This window comes from Myotis yumanensis, unplaced genomic scaffold (assembly GCF_028538775.1).
Source record: "Myotis yumanensis isolate MYYU_CA2020_CCGP unplaced genomic scaffold, mMyoYum1.0.hap1 SCAF_27, whole genome shotgun sequence".
In the NCBI taxonomy this organism is placed as follows: domain Eukaryota; kingdom Metazoa; phylum Chordata; class Mammalia; order Chiroptera; family Vespertilionidae; genus Myotis; species Myotis yumanensis.
In genome coordinates, this window is record NW_027223778.1 from 719,949 (window position 1) to 738,335 (window position 18,387).

General features: G+C 49.0%; 1 pseudogene; it reads right to left on the reverse strand.

The window, feature by feature from the left end:
- Positions 1-2,567, reverse strand: LOC139000716 (aly/REF export factor 2-like; annotated as a pseudogene).
- Between the last annotated feature and the right edge of the window lie 15,820 nt (positions 2,568-18,387).

Sequence of the window (18,387 nt, forward strand, 5' to 3'; positions counted from 1 at the left end):
CTACTTGGTGCCCCTCATCGCTTTGTAATTGTCCAGCTGGGCATCCAACTGCTTGGTGCCCCTCATCGCTTTGTAATTGTCCAGCTGGGCATCCAACTGCTTGGTGCCCCTCATCGCTTTGTAATTATCCAGCTGGGCGTCCAACTGCTCAGTGCCCCTCACTGTTGGGGTCCAACCCCAACGGGTCCAGGGATCCCCAAAGGTGTGGACGGAGTCGGCGATGAGGGAATGGCATGGGGTCAGCGTTCAGTTGATCAGCATAGGGAGGTTCTCTCTAGCCAGGTTCTTTGTCCAGGTTCTCTTGCTAGGTTCTCCAGCCAGGGTTCTCCAGATTCTTTTGCCAGGTTCAGTCACCAGGTTCTTTAGCCAGGTTCAGTCACCAGGTTCTTTAGCCAGGTTCTATCCAGGTTCTTTTGCCATGTTCTGTCTAGGTTCTCCAGTGAAGTTCTGTAGCCAGGTTCTGTCCAGGATCTTTTGCCATGTTCTCTGGCTAGGTTCTGGTTAGGATCTGACCAGGAGCTGATGAGGAGCTGATGAGGATCTGATGAAGTTCTGATGAAGATCTGATGAGGATCTGATGAGGATCTGATGAGGAGCTGATGAGGAGCTGATGAGGAGCTGATGAGGAGCTGATGAGGTTCTGATGAGGAGCTGATGAGGTTCTGATGTTTATTGTCTTGTTACACCCGTATTTATACCAGCCGATTTTAATCCTGTCAATTTCTATTACAAAGGTTAGGGCGTTTCTTATCTCCATTCCAGGGAGTAAAGATTATGTATCTTAACTACCCGCCTGGCACTAATTAAGGGGTCGTATCCCCTCCCTAACCTCAGGGAAAGATCCCCACCTGGGGAAACAACCTTTCTCGGAGAGGTGACCTTGGTTAAAACACATGGCGCTAAAGGGAGCAAACATATTAAGAACAGTATGCTATATATGCCAGGTCCATTGAAACATATGCTGTGCAGATGTTTCTTTCCTGCAGCGACTGTGTCAAGCAGCAAGGATGGACTGGCTCCCGGCAAATTCCCCCTTTTTTATTTTTTCAATGATAGCGCATGCAAATCAGTGGCCACCTCTCAGATTGGGCTGTTTAAGACTCAGAAGAAGACTGGCAAGTAATGACAACAAGCATAGCTATAAACATAGTGGATGGAGTACACAAGGAGCCTTGTTCCTGTAGAAGGTTGCTGGCCTCTTCAGTCAAGGGATTTCAGCTGTCCTCAAGTCGGGGGTTTGGTTGTCCTTGTTGATCTGGCTACGGGCAGCATCATTGGTGGTGGGCTTCCAGAAGCGTCAGTGAGTTGAAGGGCTGCATCAAAGGGTCCATCAGGGCGGTGCTTGATGGTGGTGTCAGTGTCTAGGGAGGAGTCAGCTGTGCCCTCTGGGTCGGCCGATATAGATAATACCGGGGAGGAGGAGGATGAGGCAGAGACGGAGGGTGGTGTGACATAAGGTCGGATTAGACAGTCTGGAATCCACACAGGTGAGTCTGCATCCTGTGGAAATATACAAGCATCTCCTCTCCCCCAGGTTAAAAGTACATCAGGTCCCTTCCAGGCTCCTGTAAGTAAGTCTTTCCATTTGACGAAATAAGTGAGTTTCTGCTAAATGAAAGTTTCTTTTGCTGATTTACTCAGAGTCCTTGGACTTGGCTGAGAGAGTAGCTTCCACTTCTTGCTTTTCTACCATCTGTTGGGCACCTCACCGCGTTTTCAGCGTCCTTCTGGGCGTCCAACTGCTCGGGACCCCTCATATCGATGTAAGTGTCCAGCTGGGCGTCCAAATTTTTGGTGTCCCTCATCGATTTGTAAGCGTCCAACTGGGAGTCCAACTCCTCCGCTGAGATCTGTCACTTTGAATTGCGGCCAGTGTGCCTGCCTGTGCTCCCGTTGCCTCCGCAGGCACCCCTCCGAGTGCTGCCACCGAAGCCTCCAGATCCTCGGTTTGTAGTCACCCAGCCTCTGTTGACACTCTGTACCGGCCTGGGCTGCGTGTCTATCTGTGAGATGAGGATCTGATGTTGAAGGGACGGCAATCCAAAGGGACCCCGTTGTACTGTTTCCTGGCTTCCAGGGCGTCTGCCTTCCTTTCAAAGTGCACGTGGGCTGTTCCCAGGCTACGGCCAGAGTGGTCGTAATGGACACCGGCCTTCTTCAGAGGGCCGAACTCCGCAAACAGCTGCTGGATGTCCGCGTCGGACACTCCGAAGTCCAGGTTGGACAGCAGCAGCTTCCCCCCGGTCATCAGGCCGGCGCCCCTGCCGAAGGCCCAGCGGAAGCTGCGGTGTTGCCACTCGTCGGGAAGCTGTCTCCACCTGCTGTAGGGCGCCGGCCGGTTCCTGCCTTGGCCGAGGGTCGCCCGGTTCCAGAACGGCCCGCTGCCCCTGCTCTCTGGTGCGACGGCCTGCGCTCCACAACCCCGGCCTCTCTGGGAGGCAGCCCGGCCTCGGTCTGGCCTAGGTCCTTGCCCCCATCCCTGCCGCAGCCGCGCCCCGGCCATGACCGCCCCGCTGGCTCCGGTCCAGCCTAATGTCATCCAGTGACATGTGGATTTTGTCGGCCATGGCGGGGCCCGAATCGGCCTCGGATCGAGCCCCTCCGGAGGCACGCAGGTCCTTCACTTCCCGCACAGCACCAGAGCTGTTCCTGTGCGGGCACCAGATGAGCAAAACCGGTTAGGGCCGGTCACATATCTTTGTACTGGTGAATGACAAGAGGTAACTAGTCACTTCCCTTTTTTCCAGTGCCCTTGGGGCACAGCCCAGAGTCCCAGGGCAGAGACCACAAATTCCCTCATTGTCACTGTTGTCATGTTAATTTTTGACCGCTCACTATCATTTTACAGTTTACCAACCCGGAGCCTCCGCCCCTTTGCTTTCTCCCACCTCCCTCATCTACCATCACTGGATTTCATGGAAACCCACTGGTCAACAGCAGGAAAGAGTGTAGAACAGTGTTTGAAACCACTTACAAGTCTCATCCTTGGATGGTGATTTATAAAAATAGGTCAAAGACATGCTTGTGGACTTTGGGCTTTGCTGTGCTGTGTATCTATGCAGAGACAGGGTGATTTTAAACTCCTATGTGATAACTTAAGTTTATCCTTCACCCCTTGTCTGGCCTCCGAACTTTGTTATCTAGGCCTTGGAAAGGTCTCCTCCCTGCCGTGAAAGGAATAGATTTTTAATTCCTTGAGATTCTGCTTCCCGGCAATTGCCGACAGTCTGGTTCAAATAAACTCATCACAGAAATTATTTACAGGTTTGAGTGTTTCTCAGGTTTATGGTATGGAACTCCAAGAAAACACACACACACCGCACACCACACACACACACACACACTCACCACACACACCACACACACACACACACACACACACACACCACATACCACACACACACACAAACACACATACACACACACACACACACGCAAACATACATGCAAGTTTTTCAAGTGTACAACTCAATAAAACATCACCTGAATACAGCGCCGAAAGTATAAAGCCTCTTTCTGTAACAATTTTCCTCCCCCCCCAACCCCCCTGCCCCGGTTTCTTTCTCTTTGGCTTTCTTTTGTGTTCCCCCCTTCCACTACCCCCCACCACCCCAAATCTATTATTTTCAACATAGGGACTTGGCATTTCTAAGGCATACAAACAAAGCGACAAAGTCAGGAAGCCATAGAGGCAATAAACGCTAACCTTGACCACATCTGCCACTGCCTATGTATATATATATATTCACAAGAAAGCCCAAAGAGAGCAAGCAGGTGGGTGTGGGGAACATTCGTACAATGTCATGTGGTTGTGGATTTTAGCGTGACTCTCCTTATGAATGACAAGAAAGTGTTGGGGCGGAGCGGGAGCACACTGTAGTATGTGTGTTTGAAGTGAGGTAAATCTGGATGAGGCCTTGTCCATGAAATGTACAAAATCAATCAATTTGGCCCTGGACAGGTGGCTCAGTTGGCGAGAGCACCTTCCCTTATGCCACTGTTTGTGGTTTGGATCCCCAATCAGGGCACATACAGGAAGCAACAGAGCCCTGGCTGGTGTGGCTCAGTTGGTTGAGCATCATCTCATGCATTGAAAGGTCATCAATTAATTTCCAGGTTGGGGCACATGCCCAGATTTCAGGTTCATTTCCCAACTGGAGTAGGTATTGGAGGCAACTGATAGGTATTTCTCTTTCTCTCTCTCTCTCTCTCTCTCTCACACACACTCTCTCTCCTTCCCTTTCTCCCTCCTTTCCTAAAATCAATAACACACACACACACACACACACACACACACACATTTGTTGCTGTCAATCCTCACCCGAGGATATTTTTCCATTGATTTTTGGGGAGAGTGGAGGAGACAGGGCAAGACAGAGGGAAACATCGATGTGAGAGAAACACGTCAATTGGTTGCCTGCGACCAGGGCAAGGGCCCAAAGAACCTGCCACCAAGGTCCATGACCTTGGCTGGAATCGGACCTGGGACCCTTTGGTCCACAGGCTGGCCACTGCTCAATGCACTGAACCAAACAGGCTAAGAGAATTATATATATATATATATATGCTGTACCCAGCCACGCATTGCTGTGGCTCAGTCTGGTTAAATGGAAAAGAAAGAAAAGAGAAAGCACACGTTTCTAATACGCTTAATTTCACAATGCCTGTGGGTATGCAACATTTTGTGTTGTTCCATTGTCTGTGCAGATATAGAGATTGTCTGGTTTGCCGTCTCTAGAACATGCAACATCTCATTGTCCGTGTGAGAAGCAATCCACGTCTAGATCTAAACTGCACAATTCTAAAGATTGGCCCTGAGCTTTGTTGATGGTGATTGCAAACGCCAATCGAATTGGGAATTGCAATATCTCAAATTGAAATGACATATCCGTTGGAATCATAGGAATGTGAGGAATGAGGACATCTTCACCTTTGAAAGGTCCTATCAAGATTGTTGCTTCTATGACATTGCTCATTAATTTTTTTACTGCAAGCCGCGTGCCTGTCAAAGCGAATTGTGCCAGAGGTGGGCGGGGGGGGGGGGGGGGGCGGGGGGGGGAACGGACAGGAGTCATTCCCTGAGCGGGCCCCCAACGTATTTCTAAGACAGTGAGCGACTCTGGTAAGGGCATGCGGTAGGAGGAGAGCAGCTGGAGTTCTGTTTGTTGGCTGGGGGCTTGCAGGGGATGGGGAGGGCCTGGGGTCCGTTTGCTCCTTTGTTGATGTCATTTTCTTTCTTACTTTATTTCTTTCTTTCTCTTTTTTAAAACAAAGGTGAAGAACTCTTCGGGTGGAGGTATTTCTGCAAGAAAGTCTGGCAGGACAGGACATGGGGGTATGCGGGCCAGGCCAGTCCATTGACCAGAAAACGCAAAGGATCTGTAGTGGCTCTGACTAGCGCCCTTCCTTTAAGAAACAGGAAGACAGGGGAGTTTCTCTAGGGGTCCCTCCCTCTCCCCTTCCCCTCCACCGCCTCCCCCCGCCACACACACACACACACACACACACACACACACTCACACTCACAATCACACACAGTGGCACCTGAGTAGCAAGAGCTTTCCAGAATGAACTGAATTCCAGGGCCTAGCCAGACAGCCACGCCGCACCAAGGGAAAGACCACATAAAAACGGCCGCCAGGTGGCGCGCGAATACTAGCGAGAATGTCAGTGGGGCGGCTTGGGGCCATGGGCCAGGCGGGCTGGGCCCGGGCGGGAGCCAGGCTGCCAGCTGTGTGTGTGTTTGGGGGGAGGAGGGGGGCAGGGGGCAAGGGTGGCCGATCTCCTCCCTGCGCCCACCTCTCCAGTGGGACCCTGTGGGGCGCGGGCCGGAGCTCCACCACCTGGGGTTTTCCCAGAAAGGCCCCATGCGTGCGTGCCTGCTCGAGCGCGCACACACAAGGCCTGGAAGCGGAAGGGGGACTGGAAAAGTTTTTTGGGGGGTGGGGCCTGACAGAGGACTGAGAGGATGTACCCAGAACACTTTTTGTGGGCCCGGGACCTTTAAAATCTCAACAGGTGGGGGTGTGGGGGTGGGGGTGGGGGGGGGCGTGTCACGACTCTGAAGACCTAAATGCAGCGAGTATTCATGGGGCAACAACGGAGGAATCATTTTCTCTGTTTCCTTTCAGTTATTATTATTTTTTCGGAATTGAATTTATTGGGGGACACATCGGTGAATAAAATGAAATGAAATGAAATGCAATAGGATAAAATGAAAGGCCTGGCCTTGCAAACTCAGACACCTCAAGTGACCACCCAGGATGTTCTGAATTTAAAAAACAAACTTTTTAAAGTAGAAAGCAGTGTATAGTGAGTGGGCAGTCACGCCCTAGGCCAGGTATCTCCCCTGAGAGAGATCACCTTTGAACTTACTGGCATCTGAGCCTACTATCTTTCTATGCCTCTAGGTCCTAGAGTCTAGGATCACATGTCTTTGGAGTAGTGAATGTCCCGGTAACTAGTCACTTTCCTTTTTCCCAGTGCCCTCAGGACACAGCCCAGGGTCCCAGGGTAGAGACCACAAATTCCCTCATTGCTACTGTTGTATATTTTTTTTAAAAGCTAGGGAAAAATGAATAAACAAGTGGAAAAATAATTCTCTCTCCTTCCCTCCCTCTCCTTTCCTCTCTGAAATCAATGAAAAAAAACATTTTTAAATGATGAAGGAATACCCTTTAAGATACAAGACAGTCATGCCCTCTGTCACTAATCCTACTTCAACGTAATTCTCAAAGTATAGCCAGTTCAGTGGGACGAGATGATGGATCTGAAAGAAAGAAGCAGAATGGATAAACTGTGATATATTTATACATGTTGTACTGTAAGGCAGAAAAAAAATAAATGGTTGCACACACAAATTTAACTCTTCTACACCCCAAGAACAAACAGTAAGCAGGAAAAAACGTCTTAGAAAGGATCTTTTCATTATAAAATTCAAATCAGGGAAAACTAAATATATCTCTTAGGGGAACATTTATCAGTGGGGAAAATATAAAGTCAAGGAGGGGAGGATAATTAACATAAAATTCACTTCATTTGGCAAATATTGAGTGTGGAGAGGGCATGCAGCTGGGGCTGGGTAGGCAGAGCCAGCAAAGGATCTAATAATGTCTTTCTTCTTAAACTTAAACGTTTTGAGGTGAGGTTGGTTAATACGATTATATAGGTTTCAGGTGTACATCGTCTGTATTTTGCATTGTGTGCTCACCGTCCCAAGTCTAGTCTCCTTCCATCATCAAATCTTTGACATGCGCTCTAAAATGCCTCTCTCTCTCTCTCTCTCTCTCTCTCCAACAATAAATGTAAAACATTTTTAAAGAAAGAAAACCACGCCTGAAGCATGTGAAACACATGAGGTGAGTCCTGCTGTACATACTCAGAATCATTGTGTGCCTTTTCTGTGTGACAGAAGAATGGCCCTGGCACAATAACATTCTCATGGAGCTTCAGAGGTGGGAAAGAGTCAATCATTTAGACGAATTTCATAATCATTTAGAATCTATGGTTCTCGACCCCTTTGGCGGTCGAACGACCCTTTCACGGGGTCACCTAAGACCATCCTGCATATCAGATATTTATATTATGATTCATAACAGTAGCAAATAATTTTATGGTTGAGTCACAACATGAGAAACTGTATTTAAAGGGCCAGAAGGTTGAGAACCACTGAGAAGAGAGTCACCCCTGTTGCCTAAATTAGCCAGTTTGGAGAGACCAGAAGGAACTTTCTCACAAACAGAAGCCTTGGGACTCCACAATCAGAATCTTGGTTTGAAATATCTACCCCGGTAGGAAACCAGGAACAAAGAGCTAGACCACACCCAACGTGGGGACATTTAAAAAAAAAGAATTTGTTTCACCTATTCTTAGGCCTGGTCATCACCCTTGAGCCAATGGAAGGAGAGCAATTCATTGGCCAATCATATGGCTCCATAACCTATTTCTTCCCAGTCCCAGCCGCCACTCATTAAGGACCCTCCAGGAAGACCTGGAGTGGTGAGTCAGCGAAGAGACTACCCTGCAGTCTCTCTTTTATCTGCTTTGTCACTCCAAGTCTTTGCCGTCTCCCCCTTTGTCCTGCCTCCTTTCTTGACCACCCAGACAGCAGTCCTTGTGACCTTAACCATGGCCCTGGATTTTGACTCTTTAACATGAGAAATTTCGGTTGAAAGACTCCTGCCATGATGGTGTTCACCCTCTATTGGAACGCTATATTCCAGTACCATAGCTCGGCCCTGGCCCAGTAGCTCAGTTGGTTAGAGCATTGTCCCAATACCCCAAGGTTGCCGGTTCTATCCCCTGTCAGGGCACATACAAGAATCAACCAGTGAAACATAAATAAGTGGAACAACAAATTGAGATCTCTCTCTCTCTCTTTCTAAGATCAATTTTCAAAAATATTGAATAGCCCTGGCCAGAGGGTTCAGTTTGTTGGAGCATTGTTTCATGTACCAAAAGGTGATGGGTTTGATTCCCAGTTAGGGCACACACCTAGATTTTGGGTTCCATCCATCCCAGTTGAGGATGTGCTGGAGGCAATTGATTGATGTTTCTTATTAGAGTAGAAAAAAAAAAGCCAGTTAAGTGGAGTAGGAGGAGCCTGGCTGAGCCAGTGTTGGAGCATGGCACTTTATTTCTTTCTCACATGGATCTCTCTCTCTCTCTCTCTCTCTCTCTCTCTCTCTCTCTCCCTCTTGCTCTCTCTCTCAAAAATCTCAGGTGAGGATAAAAAAAATTATTTTCCCCCCATGCTTGTGTTCAGGACCTGACACTGAGAGCCACCATCAGGTGGTCCGAGGGTGGCAGTGGGGCTGCTGTAGCACTGGACTGGAACCCGTTAGCCACAGCACAGCCAACAGGTCATGAACAGTGCTTAAAATTTTTTTTTTTTTTTTTTTTTTTTCATTGTGGAAACTCACTCCCTTCTGTATTTTCTTTTTTTTTTTAATTTATTTTTATTTTTTTATTTTATTTTTTAAATTAAATCTTTATTGTTCAGATTATTACATTAGTTACTCTTTTTTCCCACCATAACTCCCCTCCACCCAGTTCCAACTCCACCCTCTGCCCTCACTCCCCACCCACTGTCCTCATCCATAGGTGCACGATTGTTGTCTAATCTCTTCACTCACCCCCACACCCCTTTCTCCCCCCCCCCCCCCCAAGAATAGTCAGTCCATTCCCTTTCTATGTCCCTGATTCTATTACAATCACCAGTTCATCAGATTATTTATTCACTTGATTTTTAGATTCACTTGTTGATAGATGTGTATTTGTTGTTCATAATTTGTATCTTTACCTTTTTCTTCTTCTTCCTCTTCTTACAGGATACCTTTCAGCATTTCATATAATACTGGTTTGGTGGTGATGAACTCCTTTAGCTTTTTCTTATCTGTGAAGCTCTTTATCTGGCCTTCACTTCTGAATGATAGCTTTGCTGGATAAAGTAGTCTTGGTTGTAGGTTCTTGGTATTCATCACTTTGAATATTTCTTGCCATTCCCTTCTGGCCTGCAAAGTTTCTGTTGAGAAATCAGCTGACAGTCGTATGGGTACTCCCTTGTAGGTAACTGATTTTCTTTCTCTTGCTGCTTTTAGGATTCTCTCTTTGTCTTTTGCTCTTGGCATTTTAATTATGATGTGTCTTGGTGTGGTCCTCTTTGGATTCCTTTTGTTTGGGGTTCTCTGTGCTTCCTGGACTTGGAAGTCTATTCCTTTCACCAGGTAGGGGAAGTTTTCTGTCATTATTTCTTCAAATAGGTTTTCAATATCTTGCTCTCTCTCATCTTCTGGCACCCCTATAATTCGGATGTTGGTACGCTTGAAGCTGTCCCAGAGGCTCCTTACACTATCTTCATATTTTTGGATTCTTTTTTCATTTTGCTTTTCCGGTTGGGTGTTTTTTGCTTCTTCGTATTTCAAATCTTTGACTTGATCCTTGCGACCCTCTGGTCTGCTGTTGGGAGTCTGTATAATATTCTTTATTTCAGTCAGTGTATGCTTAATTTCTAGTTGGTCCTTTATCACAACATCGAGGGTCTCATTAGATTTCTTGAGGATCTCACTACATTTATCGGCGGTCTTACCAGTCTTTTCGAGGGCTTCTAAACAGTTCTTTAAAGACCTTAAAAGTGTGGTTTTGAACTCTATATCCAACAGTTTGCTTTCCTCCAATTCTGTCGTTTGTGTCCTGTTTCTTTGTCTCGGCATTTTTTTATGCTTCGCTGTGTCGATAGAGTGCCTTTCTGTGCTAAGTGTCCCAATTACCTAAGGTAGACACTCTTGGTGCACCCCCTTGTGGGCTTTGTGCACAGTCTTGTTGTGGTTAAGCCTTGATTGTTGTAGTTATCACTGTGAGGAATTGACCTCCAGGTCAGTTGGCTGTGAGAATCAGCTGTGTCTGTGGTGGGAGAACTTCTGTGCTGGAGACACCCCTCTGGGGCTAGACTTGCTTCGATGGGGCTTTGGTGCTCACTGAGTCTGCCTCCTGAGTATGTCTTTTATGGTTCCACGGAGCTTAAAGCTGGATGGTCCCACTCTGACCTCTGGGCTTCCTGGCTCCTGGATCTCTAGGGAGGTGCTAATCCAGCCTTTGCCTGAGGCTATCCAGCAAAAGCCTCCCTGCAGGGCTTGGGCGGGGCGGGTCCCACGGGATCAACAGGGCGGGGTTAGCAATTATGGCTGCTCTCAGTCTTGCCCTCAGAGGCTCTGCTTCTCAGTGTTCCAGTAGTCGCTGCAAGCCCCACAGAGAGAAAGCTGCCCTAGGGTTCTGAGCGATGCCAGACAGTCCCGCTTCTCCCGTATGAGTCTGGGTCCTTAGAGACTCGCCCGGAACTGGAGCTCAGAGCCTGAGACGCCCTCCCAATTGAAAACTACCGCGCCCTCAGCCTCCAGCCCGCTCCACATGCACTCCGAACCTTAGTATTTTACTTCAGCACTGCGCCTCCTCTGAGCCTCGGTATGCTTTTCTCTTTCCTCCTAGTTGTAGAACATCCACTCAGCCAGCTTTCCTGTGGTTCTGGATGATGTCTGTTCCGTCTTTTAGTTGTATTTTTGAAGTGGTTGTTCGAGGCAGCAAACTCCCATGTTTACCTATGCCGCCATCTTGGTTTCAAAATTTTTTTAAAAATAAAATAAAGTGCCATGCTCCAACACTGGCCCAGCCAGGCTCCTCCTACTCAACTTAACTGGCTTTTTTTCTACTCCAAACTGGTAGACCAAATGAACTGTGTGTGCCTGTACATTCCTTATTAGCTCAGCCTACAACCAGTGGGAAGAGTGGGGGGTCTCGAATACACAGGAAGACATTCATGCACAAAAGGCATCATGAGGATGGGAGAACTTGGAGCTTAGGGCTGAGTTTTCTTTTTAAATTAGATTCATACCTGTTGAGACAAACAGGAGAACAGAGATGAGGTCCAGAGGATAATGTGGATAATTTGAAACTTCTCTGAATTTTACACAGGTTTCAGTTAGTCCTCGTTCCTGGTAATTCTCTCTCTCTCTCTCTCTCTCTCTCTCTGAAGACTGTGATCTCTGTCCGGGCCAAGATGGCATCATCTTTCTTTTCTGAATTTGGCCTTCTGTGGTACCTGGAGGAGCTCAGCAGTAACGAGTTTAACATTTTTAAGGAGAAACTCAAGCAAGAAACTCTGCACCTGGGACTCCAGCAGATCCCCTGGGCTAATGTGAAGAAGGCAACCCGGGAAGTCCTGGCAAACCTGCTGGTCGAGCATTATAAGGAAACACAAGCCTGGGATGTGACCTTCACCATCTTCCAGAAGATCAACCGGGAGGACCTCTGCCAGAAGGCCAAGAAGGAGTGTACAGGTGAGGGAGTCCGGGGTTGGTGCACGGGGACAAGGCTTCTCATATCAAGGATCCTGACATAATTTTGATAAATGATCTCCATCTATCATCTCCATCTAATGGGCTCCACAGCAGACTCAGCAAGTACTAGGGGATCGTGTCATCCTTGTCCACAGAAGACAGTGGTGAATGTGATTGGGTACCATGTCTTCGCCTGAATTGCACATCTGAGTTACCAATAATTTTGTTATTTTTATTTATTTATTTTTAATTCTCACTCGAGGATATTCTTTCCATTGCTTTTTTTATTAGTATTGATTTCAGAAAGGAAGAGAGAGGGAGAGAGAGATGGAAACATCAAAGATGAGAAAGAATCATTGATCAGCTGCCTCCTGCATGACCCACACTGGGAATTGAGCCCACAACCCGAACATGTGCCCTCGACTGGAATCGAACCTGGGACCCTTCAGTCACCAGTCCAACACTCTATCCACTAAGCCAAATCTGCTAGGGCTCCATTGTTTTTTAGAGAGAGTGGAAGGGGGATGGAAGGGAGAGAGAGAAACATCAATTGGTTGCCTCTCACATACACCCTGACCAGGGCCAGGGGTCAAATCTGCAACCCAGATACGTTCCCTTGACCAGGAATTGAACCTGAGACCCTTCAGTGCATGGGCTGACACTCTAACCACTGCTCACACCAACCAGGGCTGGGTTACTGATTATTTATCCTTGCATCCAAGCCAGAAACTCTAAGGTGAAGTTGTATCACAACAACTACGAACTTTATAGTTCAGCAAAAATCATAGTTAACATCTTTTGTGGATCACACACTGAGCTAAGGTTAACTTGGTGTCATTGTGTATTTATCCAAAGCAACTATGGAATTCCAGTATTCAATAAGATTTCTAAGTCACTGTCCTGTATGGATGCATTTTAATCTTTAACAAGCAAATGTTAAAGTCAGAGGAGCTATGACCTACATGCAATATAGCCTTAAGGGCCAATTTTTTAAAAGGGAAGATTGTATTTTGTTCTATCAAGAGTGGCTCAGTTGGTTGAAGCATCATACAGTACACCAAAAGATTGTGGGTTTGATCCCTGGTCAGGGCACGCATGGGAGGCAACAGATCAATGTTTCTCTCTCTCTCCCTTTCTCTCTCTCTCTCTCTCTCTCTCTCTCACTCTGGGCCCCCTTCCTCTCTCTCTCAAAATCAACAATCATATTCTGAGGTAAGGATTATATTGAAAAAATATTTGACCATTTTTCAACATGATAGCCCCAATAGTAACACTTGTCATGATCTCTGATCACCATGATGACCATTGGCATTTGTGTATAGATCATGTTCACATAGAATGCAATTTTCTCAGCAGCTTCATTATATCCTCACAGTAGCCCTATTGGAGCATTTAAATATTGGAATGCAGCCCAGCTGGTGCTGCTCAGTGGTTGAGCATCAACCTATGAACCAGGAGGTCATGGTTCAATTCCCAAGGTGGGGCATGCAGGAGGCAGCCAATCAATGATGCTCTCTCATCATTGATGATGTTTCTATCTCTTCCTTCCTCTCCCTTCCTCTCTCTCTCTAAAATAAAACAAGAAGATTAAAAAATATTGGAATGCATGCCATTTTGCTATAATAACAGTTGGGATATTATGTTGACTTTTCTATTGTGGTACCTGAAAAGTTGCACACAATACTACAATAGTTTCAGGTAGTGGCAAAGCAGCTGTAGACAACATATAAGCAAAGAGCATGACTGAGTCACAGTGACATTTTTTTTTTTTTTACAACACAGACTGTTGACCAGCTCTGGTGGCTAAAACACAGTGAGAGGGGGAAATGGCAGGGCCAATGCTAACATCTGTACTGGGGTTTTCACTCAAACATGTGTGTTTTGTCTTATTTTCTTGGGCTCACGGACTCAGACACACAAAGACCTATCGCACTCACATCAAGGAGAAATTCAGCAAGGTGTGGTTCCAAGACACTGTCATGCATTGTTACGGATACGTTGACAAGGAGCTCACCCAGAAAGAGTGCAAATGCCTGGAGTTTCTTTTTGCTCCCAAGGAGCCCAGGAGATGGACGGTGATCCTTACAGGGGCTCAGGGGGTCGGGAAGACCACTGTACTGGCAAAGCTGATGCTGGCCTGGGCAGAGGACAAGCTCTACCAGCAGAAGTTCTCCTACAAATTCTACCTCTGCTGCCAGGAGGTGAGGCAAGATCTGCCAAAAGAATAAAGCCTACTGCCTCCACACACCACCTCCCCTCCCCAAAAAAAACTTGACCTGGCAGGGAGAGCTTTCCCTTTCTTTTTTTTTTTTTTCAAAATACAGACAAACAGATTAAAAGCATTGATTTTGCATCTAAGCGTAGTTTTGCCTGAATTTCTAACATTTGGATTTTTACTTTGGTTTATTTTAAAATGTCTAACCAAGCTGATTCCCTGACCACCACCCCCCAACCCCCCGCCTTCCAAATGAAAACTTCTTAACTGTGGTTTTAATTCTGGAAATTTTATATTTTTGTATTGATCTTATACAGAGAGAGAGGGAGAGGGATTGAGAGTTAGAAGCATCGATGAGAGAGAAACATGGACCAGCTGCCTCCCGAAAACCCCCTACTGTGGATGTGCCCGCAACAAAGGTAGGTTTATGCCCTTTACCGGAGTGGAACCTGGGACCCTTCAGTCCGAAGGCCGACGCTGTATCCACCGAGCAAAACCGGTTTGGGCATGGACATTTTAAATATTTCTTTTGTGTTGATTGATTGGTCTGAAACTTCCCCAAAAATGCCGGGCGGGGGGGGGGGGGGGGGGGGGGGCGGGGGGGCGGGGGGAGTCAGCTTTCCTGCTCCTGAGTAACCACTTCCCAGTCAGACTGGAATGAAAGATGTGGGTGCTTCTGAGATGCTTGTCCTGGCACCTGCAGGGGGAGAGCTATGGGTCTGGGGTCACTGAGCACAATGGACTGAATGAAGGTCCTGGGTCCCATTTCAGTCAAGGTCATGTACTGGTTGGGGGCAGGATCCTTGACCCTGATCCCGAGCTTGGGGGAGGCAACCAATCAATGTGTCTCTTTCAATAGATGTTTCTCTCTGTCTCTTTGCCTCCTTTCCACTCTCTCTAAAATATCCATGGAAAATATATCCTCCAGTGAGCTTTAGCACCAACAATAACAACAACAACAAAAAAGTTAAAATAAAATAAAATAAAAATAAAAAGGCAAAAACAAAAATGTCTAAGAGCCAGGAGAGAGCTTCCCTTGTAAGATCTCCACTGTCAACATCACTGTCCAGGACAGATGCCAGAGTTGGTACTAACCATCACACCTGCTCATAGAAAAGGAACAGGCCTGGGGCGGGGAGGGGGGGGGTGAGGGGGGTGACTGTCCCGAGGTCACACAGGGAATGAGTCCTGAGCTGGGATTTGAACCCAAGCAGGGTGCCCTAGGCATGCCTGCTCCACCCTTGTGAAAAACTGCTTCTCCCTTCCAGGAAACACCAGCAGAAGCCAAGCTCAGGACTCACTGGGCACGTCTGGGTCTCCTGTGCACTTATCTCATGGCCCCATACGCATGTGGTTGGTGTGATGTTGCACTGCAGACAAATTCCATGATACCTCGTGGAGGCAGCCTGGGTCTGTGCTGTCTGTTTCCAGGAGAACTCAGCTACAGGCGTCAGCACTCACTACACTGCCTCCTCTCCTCACTCCAGAGTCTGTTCAGTGGTGCTGTCTACTCTACGTGACTCAGAGTCCCCCAGAGTCAGAGCCTGGCACACACACTGGGTGCTCAGGGGTGTCTGTGGGGTGAGTGACTGACAGGAGAAGGATGGGGGCCTAGAGGAAGAGCTCCACATGGAAGCAGTGGGGGTGGCAACAGCAGGCCTTTCTCACACCGCCAAGAACCAGTAACTCATTCCACAGACAACTCAGGAACCATGATTGTTCCTGAGGGCGGGGAGCCCTTCCTGCCCTGGCCTCTGGGGTAGCCGCCTCCCATGGTGCTGCCCGCTGCCTACTCCAGCCCAGACTGGCCACCAGGAGCCGCCCATCCCCCCCCTGGCTCCTCCCTGGTCTAAGAAGACCTGTACCCCAATGTCCTCGGGTCCTTCCCAGCTGTTTCTGCCCCAAACCCCGCTTTCCCGCGAGGCGGGGGCCGGGGCCAGTGCGCGGGCGGAGCTGCCCATGGTTGGGGCTGGGGGAGTTTCTGTTCCGAGTGGACTTGACCTTATTCCTGAGTTCAAAGTAGCGTGTGTTTTTCTTTTGAATTTTGTCCCAGTTCGCAAAGGGCAATGAGAAGTGGAGGCACCCAGATCTCCCCTCCTCAAGCCCGCCCCAGTGAAAGGGGCCTCTGCATAGTCCCTGTCCCCTCTCCCTCGGGCACACATCTTATGGGGGATGGGGGGGCAGCGAGGCGGTCCAGGGGCCCAGGAGAGGAGCACGGGTGGGCTCCTTGGACAGAGGGGCAGCTGAAAGCAGAGGAGGGGCCTGGCAGTGGGCTCTGTGGTCTGCGACCCAGGAAGGCAGGAGCGGGACGGAGATGCCTGCTCTGAGAAGCGCCTGGAAACAATTCACCAGCATCTGCCCAGAAATAAAGTCACTGATGAGGTGCCAGCCCCATTCAGGGTTCTGAGGGGGCACCACCCTCGGGGGTGCGGGGGGAGGAGAGAGGTTTCTTGGAACCCACCCAACTCCTGCAAAGCCATTCCTGCACTTGAGTCTAGAACGGGGACCCGGTGAGAGATGATGGAGGTGAAGGCTCCCCCATTTCCACCCGTGGGAGATACGCATATCCGCTGGGCCCCAGGATCAGGTCACCCCACGTCCCTCTCAGAGGCAGGGAAAGGGCCTGCTCAGCACCAGGCCGGCTGGGGCTGTGGTTCTGGAGACTGGGCTGTAACCGGGGGCCCGGCTGGTGCTCCCAGAGGTCTGTGCGGGCCTGGCTGGGGTGGGGGGTGATCCTTCTGTCCCAGCTCCTTGGGGCCTGGCCAGGGGCTCTGTAGTTCCTCCGCCTCTGCACCCCCTCCCGTAACAGGCCCTTGGCCTGGAACAGGGGCAAGACCAGGCCCCACCCCACCTGACGGGCGAGTGGTGGGAGCAGCCTGGGCCGCCCTTGCCTGGTCCCTGAATCCACCTCAGTCCCACTCCTGGACCCCCTCACCCTACAGGTCCAGCCACTTCCGAGGGCTCAGAACTCATAGCTTCCCATGGCTCTCATGGGTGTCGGTGACCCCACGGCGTGACTTAGGAGGAGAGATGGCAGCTAGCTCCGGCCAAATGGAATCCTACTGGTCTGCGACCGGGTCTCCATCGCCTGCATACCAGGCTGGGCTTTTTGATTTATTTATTTATGTTAAATATATTTTATTGATTTTTTACAGAGAGGAAGGGAGAGGGACAGAGAACTAGAGACATCGTGAGAGAGAAACATCGATCAGCTGCCTCCTGCACACCGGCTCCCAAGGTACATGTGCCCGCAATTAAGGTACCTGCCCTTGACCAGAATCGAACCTGGGACACTTCAGTCCTCAGGCTGATGCTCTGTCCACTGAGCCCAGCAGGTTAGGGCGGGCTTTTTTATTTTTTAAAAAATAAATTATTTTCTATTTAAATTACTTCTAGGGACAGAAAGAGAGGTGGCGGGGGTGGGGCGGGAGAGAAACATTGAACCTATTGAGCTTGAACCCAAAACCAGGGCATGTGCCCAAACAGGGAACCGAACCCGTGACCCTCCGTGACCCCTCGGCACCCAGGCACGCACTGGTATCACTGAGCCACACCTGCCAGGGCCCGGTCTGCGTGTCTGGGTCCTTCAAACGCTTCAGACGCATGCTGAGCAGCTCATAGGCAAACACGCCCCATGCGGCCGCAGGAGTTATTCTCCCGGAAGCCATGTCCCATCGGATTATGAAAAATGGATCAACCCTGGTCTCTAACCAATCACAGGGCGGGGGGGTGGGGGGGACAGGAAGTGATGCCTGGAGCGGGTATATAAACAGGCGGGTTTCAGCGCCTGGCACAGAGTTCCCCAGTCTGGACTCCCAGGCGTTGTGTAGGGCGAGGGCGTCCGAGGCCTGGGGTTTGGAAGTGAGTGATTACCGATGCATGGATGGAGGGATGGATAGATGAGTGGGTGGGTGGATGAATGGTTCGGCGGACAAATGCACAGATGGATGCACGGAGGTTGGTCTCAGAAGTCCTGGGTGTGTGCCCTGTGCATCTTTTCTGAGATCCTGTGGAAACCAGGGGTAAACCTGGCCCCCCTTCACACACAGGGCGTGATTTCTATTTTAAACGAGCGCATTTCAGACTAGGCCAATGTTGGCGTTTTGACCAGATTAATTTTTTATTTGGGAAGTGTGATGGGGGTGCATCTTAGGGAGCGTTGCAGTGCCTCCTCTATCCACCCCCGAACACCCCCCTCTTCCGCACCCCAGGCCCGGTCACGAGGACTATCAGTCTGCTCTTGGTGCCTCGGAGTGTGTTTGGTCATTCACTTTGTTCTGTAGATTCCACATCGAAGGGAAATCTTGGGATAACTTGTCTGTCTGGCGGGCCTCTCTCACT